General features: G+C 39.5%; 1 protein-coding gene and 1 long non-coding RNA gene across 4 annotated transcripts in view; one reads left to right on the forward strand and one right to left on the reverse strand.

The window, feature by feature from the left end:
* LOC116527714 overlaps window positions 1-95 on the reverse strand; it is a 31,176-nt gene extending 31,081 nt beyond the window's left edge. For both annotated transcript variants that reach the window (XR_004258683.1, XR_004258682.1), the window contains exon 1: window positions 23-95. This is a non-coding gene — a long non-coding RNA (uncharacterized LOC116527714). The remainder of the gene's footprint in view (window positions 1-22) is intronic.
* THSD4 (thrombospondin type 1 domain containing 4) overlaps window positions 1-15,127 on the forward strand; it is a 661,199-nt gene that overhangs the window by 428,066 nt on the left and 218,006 nt on the right. The gene's annotated exons all lie outside the window — the stretch shown is intronic.

Consider the following 15,127-nt stretch of genomic DNA (forward strand, 5'->3'; position numbering starts at 1 on the left):
GATTTCGATAGGGACTGTTAACCTTTTGAGAATTCTTCTCCAGTGCTGCAAAGAGAATGTGCATGCTAGGGGAATCACTTTTCTTCCCTGCTTTTGCAACACTTCCCTCTCCTTTATTTTTGGCTTTGATGTGCTTGGATAAATCTGTGCTTACCTTTCTATCACAGGTTTGAAGAGAGATAATAATAGGCAACAGGGCTAGGAGTGTGCCCAGCTCAACCTTAGAAGGAAGAGATGTTTTAAGTCCGTGAGGATGATTTATTATTACAGGTTTAGCTCATGTGATTGTTGGGTGCAGTTGTTTTTTTGTTTTTTATTTTTTGTTTTAACATCAATGATACCTCTTGGAGTCAGTTTTTTATGCAGCTAAAGAGATTGGAATAGATTGTCACTGAGCCCCGAGGGGGAAGCGCCTTGGTGTCTCCACCCTCACCTGCAAAGCAGCCTGCAACATATTTCCTGTATCCACTTCTTTCACTCCTTACCCTGATGCCTCAGTAACAAAAGGACAGCCTTTCTCCTGCATCCGTCTCCCTCTTTGAAAAGCCAAGTGAAAAGTATATCTCCTGAAAGGGCCATGAGGCCACTTCCCAGCTTTGCCTTTTGTTAGCCTTGTCAGGGACCACGCAGGCTCTGAAAGGCTAATGTAATTACTTTCCCTTGTCTAAGAAGAGTGGAAGTGAGAGCGCTCCCAAGCCCACGGCTGCAAAGCTAGCTGTGGTTTCAGCAGGCGTGTTGCTCTGTTCAAAACAGACATGCAGCTCAGAGGCATGCAGCAACGGGTCATTTGTTGTAGGCTTTTCGCCTATTAGTTAATCATGTCCTCTGCTCTGTAGATATTTCCTGGGCCTGTGGGGGGATTGAGCCCTTGAATGGGAGCAGGAGGAACTGAATGGGTGAGTGATACTGGAAGCTGAAAGCAGACCATTGCCCTCTAGTTGTAGTTGAAGTTCGCAACTTCCCTGTTGATTTTTTTAGTGTGTGGAGTAAATGACAAATGGGCTGGCCTCCCTCAGCCTGGAGCACTTAAGCAGGCGAGTGGAGAGCTCATATGGAAAATATTTCTATCACCGCTGCATGCGCATATGGTCTGGGGAGACCCCCAAACTGAGCAAATCACAGCGCTCCAGCAGCTCCTCAGTGGCGTGCCAATTACTCCTGTTAACAGCAAGCAAAGGGCAGGCTTTAGTTACCTACACGTAGCTGGCTCGTGGGGAAGGCCACTCTGGAATGTGTGTGCCCTGAGCCTTGTGTCACATGCAGGGTGGCAAAAGGCTCTGCTTCACCTGACAGTCAGCAAAGGAGATGAAAAATGAAAGGGATTATACAGGCTCCCCCGAATCTTGGCACTTTTCAGACAGCGCTGGGCATTTGAGAAAGGAAGGCAGAGGTTTCGTCTTAGGAATTAAAAGTGTGTGTGCTTAACATGAATGGACAGCAAACCCGATCGGAGGTGGTGAGATGCCTGCCCTCCTGCCCCTTTGTTCCACTCTGCTTTGCCAAATAAAGGTCCTCTTGGGCCGCCGCCTCTTTTCTTTCTTGCTTTCCCTCTTTCCCCCGTGTGTGTGTGTGAGTGCGTGTGTGTTTCTGTGCTGTTGGCTCCAGAATGCCTGAGCTCCTAGGAAATTGTACAATTAGGATTCCTTTCCCCCTGTTGGAAATGAAAGGATGAGGAAGAAACATGGGTATGAGTCGCCCCCACCCCTTCCTTAAAAAGAATGTAGTTTATATAGAGCTTTGAAGAATGTGGCATTTATTTATAAAGCCTCTTTTTATTGTCGTGTTACTTACAAAAGTTACCCATAAACATGTGGCGTCGTCCCTAAGTCACTAAGATTTTCCTTTTCTCTGCCAGCTGGTTTTCTTGCAGGTTTTAATTATCTTCCCTTTGGATGTTCCTAAAAACACATGAGGAAAAGGAAGAAAGAGGAAGAAAGCGTCATACACCTGGGGGTGCTTGGCGGGCTGTGTTCTCAACGTGGGGCTGGAAGCCAAGCGGCACACTCTGGGAAGCAGTTTACAGTCAGTTTTCTAGGGTGTGAGGTCCTTCCAGATAAGCAGGGGCTGGCAGGTGGTGGGAGGAGGGGTGGGATGCAAAGCAAGCCTTGTTTAGCATCCTGTGGCTGGCACTGTCGGCGCTGGTGACTGGTCCAAGGACAGAACAACCTGGTGTGGTGTCAGCGCTTGGGTTGGAGAACAGACACAGAAAGGAACTGTGCCTTTTAAAATTTTCCCATTGCCAGAGCGTTAAACTCAGAACACTGACATCATGAGAATGCCTTTGTCCTAGTCACGGTCAGGGTAGCAACCATGTACACTTGTATAGATGGGGTGCATCTCCGAAAAGACTGTAAGGGACTTTTAAAGTCAGGCTAGACTTTTGATACATTTCTCAGTGTGGGGAGTGTGCCAATGTGCACCTTCTATGCAGGATGCAGCAGAATGGTGGAGGAGGGGAGGTGGGAATGGGAGGCTTGCATTTTCTTTCTTGAACTTGGACTTACTTTCTCAGATAAGACCAATGAGACATTGTTCTATGTAGGGACAGGGATGGAGACACAACTAGAAATCTACTACCTTGCATATTTGGAATAACATGATAAATTCTGCAATGTGTGGTCAAAAAGATGTTCTTTAATTTTGATGCCACAATGTGGCAAAACCTATCAAAATAAAAACTAGATATTTTAGCTGCTAATGGATACAGACAGGGTTTCTTTCCATGGTGATGAAAGTGTCTTGGAATTAGGTAGTGGCGATGTTGCACAGTTGTGTGGCTATCCTAAAAATTACGGAACCATAACCTTTAAGAGATCAAATCTTATGGTATGTAAATTATGTCACCATTTTTTACATTAAAAATAAGTAATAAATATCTTTTGGACCCAGATTTTCCATTTCTAAGACTTTTTATCATATAGGTCTACTCTGAGTGTGTAAAATGTTCTAGAGCCTCTTGTCATAATTAGGCTGTTTCCAACCTACTGTCCTAGTGATATGGCGTGCCCTGCAGGTGTTCAGAAAGAGCGAGGTTGTTGTAGATGTGCAACGAAATGACCACCAGGATATGTTTTTAGGTAAGAAAAGCAAATTGAATGTGCAAAAAATGCTCCCATTGTGTAAAATATGTTAACACATTTGTCCATCCCCTCTGGAAGGACATAAAAGAGGGTCTGGGGAGGCAAACAGGAGAGAGGGTTACGTTCCACTACACACCCTTGATTGAATTGTGCTCAGTAAGCACACCTTATCTAGTAAACAAAAAAATAATAAATAAAATAAGCGGTATAATAGGTTACACCCTAGGAGCAGTTTGTACGCAGCACCTGCAGAGGTGCCTGTACACGAGTTAATAGCCATGGTGACAAATGTGCAGCTCAGTGATGTGATTCCCCAAGAACTAAAATGATGTTCTTTACATGGTTCATTCACTCACTGAACACCTTCTGATGGCCCCTCTGTTTTCTCCACTTTGTAGATGAGGATAGCAGTCGTAGCTACCTTAAGGGGTGGTTGGAAGGATGAAGTGCAAATAACATGGGTAGAGCTCTTAGCTATGTGTGTCAAGCACATAGTAAACAGTGGTTATTGACTACAATCGCCATTGCAAATGCTACCAAGTATATTAACTGTATGCTGAAAAAAGGTGAAAAAGACCAGATCTTTGTCTTTGATGAGCTTATACTCTAAAAGGGGCACAGAGTACAAAGGGTTAATGATCATGCAATAAGGAACGTCTCTTTAATTGCAAGAGCAGAGGCAAAGGAACAATGGAAAGCTACCTAAGAAAGCACAGAAAGATTAATGATGTCATATTTGAACTAACGCTTGAAGGGTTGTGTGTTGAGGGTCTTCAAGACAACCCCTAAGATTCAATGATCTGCAGTGATTCAGTGACTCAGCATACACAGCTATGATTTATTACAGTGAAAGTATACAAAGAAAATCAACAAAGGGAGAAGGTTCATGGGGTAAAGTCTGGGGGAAATGAGATAGAAGCACCCAAGGATTTTTACCCTAGAGAAGTCACGCAGGACCTACATACTTCCCCCCGCAATTAGTTATGACAACACGTGGGAAATGTTGGCAGCCACGAAGCTTGTTAGAGGCTCAGAGCCCAGCACCTTTATTGGGGCTGACCACATACAAACCCTCTGCCTGCCAGCTAACAAAATTCCACACTCCCACAAGGAAGCAGGTGTTCAGCACAGTCTGTACAGTAGAGGCGCAGCAAGCAAGCCACCCTTATCAGTTCTGGGAAGGATGGGAACCCTCCTCAAATCCAAGTTACCAGATGCCAGGCTAGAACGAGCCTTGTAAGCAGACCTTTTCACAGAGAGCAGTCAGTCCTGCTATCTGAACTCTTTTCTAATGGATAGGTTAGCATTTTAAGTGGGAAAAGAGGGGAGAGCATTCCAGGCAGACGGAAAACATCTGTAGAGCCCCAGAAATAAGAAAGGACATGGCGTGTTCTAGAATAATGCATAGTTCAGATCACAGAAGCATCTGTTGTGAGGGATGTGGCATGAAATTTGTCAGTGAGCTGAATCCTGAGAGCTGAAGTTTTTCTCTGTGCCTTTGTAAATTACCCAAATTCTAGATCTACAGTCAAGATTCTTTTAATGATGTCATTTAGGTCATCATTGCAGGACATTTTCTTCTTCATAAATTATTGAAATTATTTCCTAAGGAGTAAATCAAATTAAATAATGAATGGAGGGCTACTTTGTTTTTTGTTTGGTTTTTGTTTCTATTTTTTATTGAGATAGAATCTTGCCTTGTCACCAGGCTGGAGTGCAGTGGTGTGATCTCGGCTTACTGCAACCTCCGCCTCCCGGGTTTAAGCAATTCTCTGCCTCAGCCTCCTGAGTAGCTGGGAATATAGGCATATGCCACCACACCCAGCTAATTTTTGTATTTTTAGTAGAGACGGGGTTTCACCATCTTGGCCAAGCTGGTCTTGAACTCCTGACCTTGTGGGGAGGAGTAGGGCTGCTTCGTAAGCACCCTTTGTTTAAAAATCTAGTTGTCACTCTTCATTCCTAGAGTGTTATTTGTGGCAAATAGAAATGAAGGATCAATGTAATGACCTTAATGACTATTTCCTGGTACACAATTCTCCCTGGCTTCACCTTTCTTTCTTTTTCTGGTATCTAAAATAGCAAACCAGCTATGTGGAACTCACTTGATATTGCAAAACCCAAGTTTGAGCCTTGGGTCAATCACTTGGGTGAAAAGTCATATGATTATAAGGTTTTTCCCATTTAATTTTTTAATTTTTTTTTTTTTGAGACAGAGTCTCACTCTGTCACCCAGGCTGGAGTGAGTGATCTCAGCTCACTGAAACCTCTGCCTCCTGGGATCAAGCAAGTCTTCTGACTCAGCCTCCTGAGTAACTGGGATTACAGGCGCCTGCCAGCATGCCTGGCTAATTTTTGTATTTTTAGTAGAGACAGGGTTTCACCATGTTGGCCAGGCTGGTCTCCAACTCCTGACCCCACGCGATCCACCCGCCTCAGCCTCCCAAAGGGCTGGGATTACAGGCATGAGACATCATACCAACCTAAAAAATTTTTTACTTATAAAAACTGTTGTAAAAACAAATTCAGGCAAACAAATACAGAGAATAAAAGTTAAAGGTTCCTCTTTACCCTCATTCTCTCCCCTATCCTCCTTCACTGCCCAGATGAAACCATTGTTAACAATTTAGCATCTCCTTCTAAAACCATTCCTGTACATTTATAAACATAAGGGTATGTGCCTGTATGTATGTGTGTGTCTGCGGGTTTATATGCATATGTGTGTGTGTATGCTTATGACTTGCAGTCGCAGAGCTTTTCTTCTTTTCTGATACCTGTGCTGCTTGTTTCTACCGCATGTCTAACTGCATTTACTAGAACTTCCGGAATACAGTGCTGACTAAGATAAATGAAAATGAGCATTCTTGTCTTCTTCCAGACTTTTCTTTTGAGATGGAGTTTCACTCTTGTCACCCAGACTGGAGTGTATTGGCAGAATCTTGGCTCACTGCAACCTCCACCTCGCCAGTTCGAGCAATTCTCCTGCCTCAGCCTCCTAAGTGGCTGGGATTACAGGTGTGTGCCACCACACCCAGCCAATTTTTGTATTTTTAGCAGAGACTGGTTTCACCATATTGGCCAGGCTGGTCTCGAACTCCTGACCTCAGGTGATCCGCATGCCTCAGACTCTCAAAGGGCTGGGATTACAGGCATGAGCCACTGCACCCAGCCCTTCCAGACTTAAATGAGAATGTTTCTAACATTTCATCACTAAGTGTGATACCTGTCAGAGATTTAAGCAGATACGTTTTATCCAGTTACAAGTTTCTTTCTAAGTTTTTGTCAGGAGTGATTGCTGAATTGTATCAAGCATTGTTTGTCTTTATCAAAATGCTCATGTGAGTTGTCTCCATTAATCTACATACATAGTGAATTATATTATGGATTTCTTAATGTTGGACTGTCTTTGCTTTCTTGGAATTCACTATCCTAATGGTGATTTCTTCATTAAATTTGCTACTGGATTTGATTTATAATTATTTTTAATTTTCTCTTGTTTTTTACGTAAGTGTTATTGGCCCTCAGCTGTATTTTATTGTGCTAGACCAGGGTTTTCCTAGTTTTGTAAAATCAATTCAAAAGCCTTTCATCTTTTCGTATGCTTTTAAATGGTTTTTGTTTTTTGAGACGGGGTGTCACTCTGTCACCCAGGCTGGAAGTGCAGTGCGACAAGCACGTCTCACTATAGCCTTGACCTCCCAGGCTCGAATAATGCACCTGCCTCAGCCTTCCAAGTAGCTGGGACTACAGGTACGCACCACCATGCCTGGCTAATTTTTTATTTTTCATAGAGCCAGGGTCTTACTTTGTTGCCCAGACTGGACTTGAACTTCTGGACCCAAGTGATCCTTCCGCCTCAGACTCCCCAAGTACTAAGATAACAGGGGTGAGCCATCACACCCAGCCTCTGAAACAGTTCAAACAACAAAAGAGTTACTTTTTTTTTCTGAAGGTTAGTTGAACTCAATCATAATACCATCCAGCTCTTCAGTGGAGTGATGATATTTGAGTATTTTTTAACCATTTATTTTATTTTTTAAAAAGACATCATGCTTGATATATATAGAACATATGTAATATGTAATAAGCAATTATGAAGTAGAATAATCAAGCCAATATCTATGAACTCACCACCCAACTAAAGAAATCAAACATTCCCAGTACTGTATGCTACTTGGCCCAGTCTTGTCCCCCTCACTTCCCTTCTCCAGAGATAACCATCATTCCGAACTTTACGGTTTTCACTTCATTGCTTTTTCTTTTTTTCTTTTTTAATATAATCACAGGTGCATGTGGGTCTAAAGAATATACTGTTTGGGCTGATTGCAGTGGCTCATGCCTGTAATGCCAGCACTTTGGGAGGCTGCAATGGGTTGATCACTTGAGGTCATGAGTTTGAGACCAGCCTGGCCAACATGATGAAATCCCATCTCTACAAAAAAAAAAAAAAAAAAAATACAAAAATTGGCTGGGCGAGATGATGCAAGCCTGTAGTCCCAGGTCTCAGTAGGCTGAGTCAGGAGAGTCACTTGAACCTGGGAGGCAGAGGTTACAGTGAGCTGAGATGGTGCCACTGCACTCCAGCCTGGACGATAGTGAGACTCCATCTCAAAAACAGCATCAACAACAAAGAACATACTGGTTGATGGTGTTTGGTTTTGAGTTGTGTAAGCATGGTATCTTGATTTTTTTTTTATTCAACTTGATTTTTTAGACATGGTAATATCTGTAGCAGTGGTTCATTCATTTTCAGTGCTAGATAGTATTCTACAATATGAATATATCGTCTTTTTTCCTGTTGATAGATATGCGGGTTCTTTCTAGGGTGTTTTTCCTATTACAAACAATGCTGCTATGAACACTTTGGAACGTCTTCTCTCATACTGTGCAAGAATTCCTTTAGGATGCATGCCTAGGGGTTGAATTGGTGGGTCATGGAGAATGTGTTTGTTTAGCTCTACAAGTAGTGTCAGATTGCTTTCCACAGTAGTTGTACTAGTTTTCATTTCCACTAGTAGACTATAAAAGTTCTCAATGATTTATCTCCTTTCCAGTATTAGGCATTATCTCCTTCCAGTATTAGGTTAATTTTTGCTGATCTATAAGGTATAAAATGGTATCAATGTGTACTAATGGACATTTCCCTGATCATTAACTATTGATATACTACAATTTTATGTGTATACATATCATTCACGTTTCCTCTTCTGTGACATGCCTGTTTGTATTTATTTTCTGGTTTTAAACTTAGATCTTTGCTTTTTCACTACTGATTTAGGAGTCTTTTGTGTATTTTGAATATAAACCCTTTGCTTTTTATTCCATATAATATTTTCTCTACTTTATGACTTATAAAGTGTCTTTAGCTAAACAGAAGTCCTTGGTTTTAGTATATTTGAATGTATCCATTTTATTTCTTTATGTTAACACTCTCCTTTTCTTGTTTAGGAAGTTATTGATCCCAAGGTTATAGACATATTTTCCTATATTGTTTTCTAAAATTATTGAAATTTTACACTTCACAGTTAAGTTTTCATATGCTTAGAATTAAACTTTGTATAGGGTGAATAAGGGATGTAATATTTCATTAAGGGATCTAATTTTTTTTTCCCCATATTTGCATTGAGTTACTACAGGAACATTTGTTGAGTAGTCTTTCCCTTTCAACAAATTTACAGGGCCATTTCTATTCACTACCAAGTTTCCATATTTATGTATATCTTTTTCTGGCCTCTGTATTTGCTCCCTTGGTCATATGTCTATGTCTCTACAAGTAACATGCTGTCTTAATTACTATGGTCTTATAATAAATCTCAATCTATATAGGGCAAATCAGTTCACATTATTCTTTGGGAGTGTCTTAGTTATTCTTAGACATTTGGTCTTCATTATGAAATTTGAAGTTATATCAATTTTTCTTGAAAACTCCTTTAAGAATTTTTATCAGTTGTGTATTGAGTCTATAGATTAATATAACACTAACAGCATTCTAATATTGAGATGTTCTATCCATGAACATGGTATGTAAGCTTTATGTTTATTTAAGTCTTATTTCACATTTCTAATAAAGTTTTACAATTTTCTATACAAAGGTCTTATACATCTTATTTTCTACTTAATCCTAGGTACTTTGTTATTTTTATTATAAATTATGTGTATGTTTCTGTAATTTTTTTTTTCTTTTGGTTGCTAATGCTTAGAAGGGCAAACGATCAACTGGGCATGGCAGCTTATGCTTGTAATGCTGGTAGCACTTTGGGATGCTGAGACAGACAGATCACCTGAGCCCAGGAGTTTGAGACCAGCCCTCAGTGAAACCTGTCTCCCAAAAAAAATTTTTTTTTCAAAAATAGAAAAACATTAGCTGGGCATGGTGGTGTGTGCCCATATTCCCAGCCACTCAAGAGGCTAAGGTGGGAGGATTACCTAAGCACAGGGAGGTTGAGGCTGCAGTGAGCCATGATCACACCATTTTACTCCAGCCTGGGCAGCATAGTAAGACCCTGTCTAAAAAAAAAGTACCGATGATCTTATATCAAAACAGCTTTCTAAGCTCTTATTAATTTAAATCAATTTCATATAGGAACTTTCGTAATTTCTAGTACATAATCATGTAATCTGTGAATAATGGCCGTTTTGGTTTTTTTCCTTTTCCAAATTCTTATATATTTTATTTCTTTTTTAATGGCCATTTGAGTTTATTTCTTTTCCAGTTTTTAGAATTTTTATTTCTTAACCTTTGCACTGGCTAGAACCTCCAGAAAAATGTTGAATGGAGGCAGTGTTATTTTGCTCCTGATTTGCTCCTGATTTAAAGAGAACACTTCTGACATTTTGCTATTAAAAATCAAGTTTGTAATCCCAGCACTTTGGGAGGCCAAGGCAGGCAGATCATGAAGTCAAGAGATTGAGACCATCCTGGCCAACATGGTGAAACCTCATGTCTACTAAAAATATAAAAATTAGCTGGGCTTGGTGGCACACACCACCTGTAGTCCCAGCTACTCAGGAGACTGAGGCAGGAGAGTCACTTGAACTTGGGAGGCGGAGGTTGCAGTGAGCCAAGATCGTGCCACTGCACTCCAACCTGACAACAGAGCGAGACTCCATCTCAAAAAAAAAAAAAAAATCAAGTTTGCTGTATCAGTTAATGCTGGTATCAGTTTGATAAGCCCTCTTCTATTCCCAGTGTACTAAGAGATTTATTTTTTAATAATGAACATGTACTGAATTTTATCTAACACATTTTCCCTGTCTATTCAGATGATCATTTGGTTTCACTTTAATCTGTCAGTGTGATACATTACAGAAATAGATTTTATAATGTTAAACTATCCTTGCATTCCAAGGATAAATCCAACTTGGTTACAATATATTTCTATTTTTATTAAATTAATGTTATAACATGACTACTTTTAAGAGTTCTTTAAAAATATATACATTTGAGAGTGCCTATAAATTTTTCTTTCTTATGCTGTACTTTCCTGTTTTGTTATAAGGCTATACCAATATTATGAATTCATTTCAGAAGTACTGCCTTGTTTTCTCATTTCTAGAGGATTTTCTATAGTACAAAATTATTATTTATTCCCAGAAAGTCACCTAAGAAAAACTGGCTAAGCCTGATGTGCTTCTTCCCCCTGTGGGGAAATTTTAAACCACTGACTGTTTTTATTTAATCATTATAGGAGTATTAAGGCTTTCTCCTTATTCTTGGAAAATGTTTAAAGGTTAAATATGTCTAGGAATTTGTCCATTTTATCTAAGTTTTCCAGTTTATTAACATAAATATGTCCATTATATCTTCTAATTACTTGCAGCATCTGCAGATCTCCAGATACTGCAGAGCCCTTTTTTCTTTCCTAATATTGTTCAATTGTGTCTTTTATTTTACTAACCATTCTTTCCAGAATCCTATACATTTTATTAGTCTTCATAAAAAATCAACTTTTGGCTTTGTTGTTCCTCTGCATTGAAGCTTTGTTTTCTATTTCATTCAGCTCTGCTCTTATTTTTCTTTCTACTTTCCTTGGGTTTATTCATGTCATCGTTTTTTCTTTAACTTTAGTAACTTTTAAAATTTATGTGGGCCAGGCACAGTGGCTCACAGCTGTAATCCCAGCACTTTGGAGTATAAGGTGGGCAGATCCCTTGAGGTCAGGAGTTCAAGACCAGCCTGGCCAACATGGTGAAACCCCATCTCTACTGAAAATATAAAAAGTTAGGCATAGTGGTGGGCACCTAGTCCCAGTTACTTGGGAGGCTAAAGCAGGGAAATCACTTGAACCCAGGAGGCAGAGGTTGCAGTTAGTCAAGATTGCACAATTGTACTCCAGCCTGGGTGACAGAATGAGACTCTGTCTCAAAATACATATATACACACACGCACATATATATATGTGCGTGTGTGTATCTACATACATGTATACATACATATGTGTATACATATATGTTCAACTCATTAATTTTTGGCCTTTAATGTGTTATATAAGCATTAAAGATGGTAATTTTTTTCCTATAGTATCACTTATGTTCCATCTCTTAAGTTTTGATAAACAGTATTTTTATTATTCAGTTTTAAGTTTTGTTTTGTTCTGAGACAGAGTCTCACTTTGTTGCCCAGGCTGGATTGCAGTGGCAGGATCACAGCTCATGCAGCCTCAACCTCCTGGGCTGAAGTGATCCTTCCACCTCAGCTTCTCAAGTAGCTGAGACCACAGATGCACGCCACCTTGTCTGGCTAATTTTAAAAATTTTTTTTGTAGAGATAGGGTCTTCCTATGTTGCCCATGCTGACCTTGAACTCTTGGGTTCAAGCAGTCCTCCCACCTTGGCCTCCCAAAGTACTGGGATTACAGACATGAGTCACTGCCCCTGGCCTCAGTTGTAAGTATTTTAAAAAATTATCATTATGATATTTTCTCTGACCCATGCATTGTTTAATTATTTTTTTAAGTATGGAGGGTTTCGGTGTTTTTTTAAATCCCAAATTAATTTCTAATTTGATTATATTGTGATCCGAGAATGCGGTATGCGTGATGCTGACTTTCTGAGATTTGTTGAGACTTGCTTTATGGTTTAGTACGTGAACAGCCTCTGTAAACACACCAAGTGTACTTGAGAAAAATGTTTGTTTGATGAACATTCTTGATAATTGGTTCAGAGACTTTTCTATTTCTATTAAATCGAGGTTGTAGATTAGGTTGTTCAAGTCTTCGGTGTCTTTTCTAATGTGCCTTATCTGTCGGTATTTGAGGAAGACGTGTTGAAACCTCCCACCAGCGTGTCTGTTGGCCTGTGGAGGGGTGGGGCATGACTGACCTCAGCATTCTTCAGGCGCCCTCTCCTTGATGTCAGTGGCCACTGTAGCTTTTGCTCATTGTGCCTGTGGTTTCTGAGTTTAGCATTTTTTCATCTCTGCAATAGTCTGTTTTGGTGGTTTCTTCTGCTGTGGTTTCTTGCCAACATAAACTTTCTAATATCCAGAAATTCCGTAGAATGTTTTATCTGCTAATCACATCCTTTCTTGTTTCATAGTTGTTGCTACAACTTGAGTGTGTTTTCTGCCATGTGAATGGAATTTTGCAAAGGAAAGAAGAAAATGAATACCTTTGCTCAGTCTGCCCTCTTGACCCTACATAAGATACATTTTTATCCTCCTTTTCCTACTTTTTTTTCTCAACAAATGTTTATTAGGCAAGTAATTTTTCTAGACTTCTGCATTCCTACCTATAAAATGGGAATAATAATAACATTCATTGCAGTGACATGTAAGGAACATTAATAAGATAATGTTCATGAAAGTCCTTTGCAAACTGTAAAGATCTATTCAAATGCAAAGGATGACCTTTTAGTTTCTTCTTTTAACTCACTCTCCTTTTGTGTAGCCAGTGTTATAAAGCAGGTCAGCTCAGCTACACTAGAGAAAAGCGATTAATTGTGGTTGGCATATCATGAGAGGCTCAAACAGAATTTTATCGTTACTTCTTGAGAAAATTTCTTGCCAAGAAACTATTGAGTGCCTTAAGAGAAAGTCACATATTTTATAAATGAAAATGTTATTTAGTCTAAGAACTAATGCTACAATGAGTATCTTTTTTCCTTCCTGTTTTCTTATACCATACTGTTGGCATGCATACTCAATTAGGCATTTCTTCTTTAAAAATAATATTTTTTTTACTTAAACCTTTTTTGCTGATTCAGCATATTCAGTAAATTTATTTATCTTAAAAAGTTAATACGAACCAACAGAAAGAATGCTGAAATTTCAACCAAGGCATATTTAAGGGACAAAATGAGTAATTGATGTAAAAGACAGAGTGGTTTATATTAGAATGTATTGAATTCTGCCTAACTACAATATTTTTCATATTCTTACGTTGCACCAAGGCAAAATAAACAATTCTGAATTAAATTCAACAACCACGTATTGAGTGCTACTTTTGGCGTCAAGTTTTGTGCTAAGTGCTATGGAATTTGTAAGGACATGAGACCCCATCTGCCCTCTAAAGGCAGGAAAAAACAAAAAGGTTAGTGAAGGCTAAGATATACATTACTCTAATAAACATAGCACACCCTTTTGTGAGATCAGGAACAGCCTATGGAGAAAGTAGCATTCGAGATGGGATTGAGGAATACTTAGGAGTTTCTCAGGCAGATATTAGAGGTAGGTATTCCAAGTCATTTTTGTAAATGTTCTGTGGAAGCTCGTAAAGATGTACTTTCTGTTTGAATTATAAATATAGTTGTGTATAATATGTGTGCAATTTTCTATGTAATTATATCATTTCTTTTTTCTGTGTGGATATGTTCTTATATTTCTTACGTTCCACTAGAAGTCACTAAAATTAAGTGACTTCCTAAGTATGTTCCAGCTTTAACATTATCTGAATCTAGGAGTGATCGCTAAACTACAAACACATATCATAAACCCTTGAATAGTGTTGATGTCTTTTGTATAGTGGGAGAAAATCCATGAGCTTTGCGACACACAGGCCTGAGCTTGACTTGCTGGTTCTTGCTTAGGCAGGCTGAGTAAGTTCCCTAAGCCTCATTTTCTTTATCTTTAAAATGGGAAGATCATGTCAATATCATAGAGTTTTAGTGAAGATTAAGGAGATTATTTTCATAAAGTGTTTGGTATGGGAATATGCTCAGTGAATGACAGCTATCATTATTATTGAAAAATTGATCTCTCAAGCCAAATGGAGAAAGATTCTTTGATTAGGGGAATTGTGTAAAGCTGTGAGCAGGTATTTGTCCAATTGAAGTAGAAAGCAAAATGAGAAGAATGAGACGCAATGAATACAGAGTTGGATGTAAGGGCATCACCCATGAGAATAAAAAGACAAATGTGGGATCCTAAAAAAGGGAGGTGTACAGTCAAGAATCTGAAGCGTAGCTCCAAATTCCTTAACCAAATCTGATGAGCCACAGGCTCTGACGGGAGAGAAAGGAGAAGAAAATATCGAGGATGCTTTCAAATGGGATGATGAGGTGAGCAGTTGAGAAAGAAGAAAGAGCAAAACCCAGGATTTCCAAAGCTACAATTGCAAAGGCATGACCCAGGACTCCTTTTAAAATACACACACACACACACACACACACACACACACACACCACGCACATGCACACGCTCTCTCTCTCTCCCCCTCCCTCCCTGTCTCTCCCCCCTCCCCCCAACCTCCGCTAGAGCCAGAAAGTGATGTTAAGCACCAAATTCCAGTGTCTTGAATCATTATTTAATAACGAACCTTAGAGATAATCCATCCAACCTACCAATTTTACAAATGAGGAAAATGAATTTTTTCGAGGTTACTTGGCTTGCCCAGGACCACACAGTTGCTCAACCCAGAGCTGGAGGGTGAATGGTCTAGAAGCAAAATAATCTTGACACACCCAGTTGTGGCTTCTGAGACCTTTAGGCAAGGGAAAGCTTGCGGGTACTTGGAAGAGAGTGTTTGTGGTTTTAAATCAGATACACTAAATGTGTTCAAAGCTATCTGTAAGAGACCTCAAGTATTTGAGGTCTCTTACAAACCTCAAGT

The sequence above is a fragment of the Sapajus apella genome, unplaced genomic scaffold, assembly GCF_009761245.1.
Source record: "Sapajus apella isolate SASKATOON/1434 unplaced genomic scaffold, GSC_monkey_1.0 scaffold55, whole genome shotgun sequence".
In the NCBI taxonomy this organism is placed as follows: Eukaryota; Metazoa; Chordata; class Mammalia; order Primates; family Cebidae; genus Sapajus; species Sapajus apella.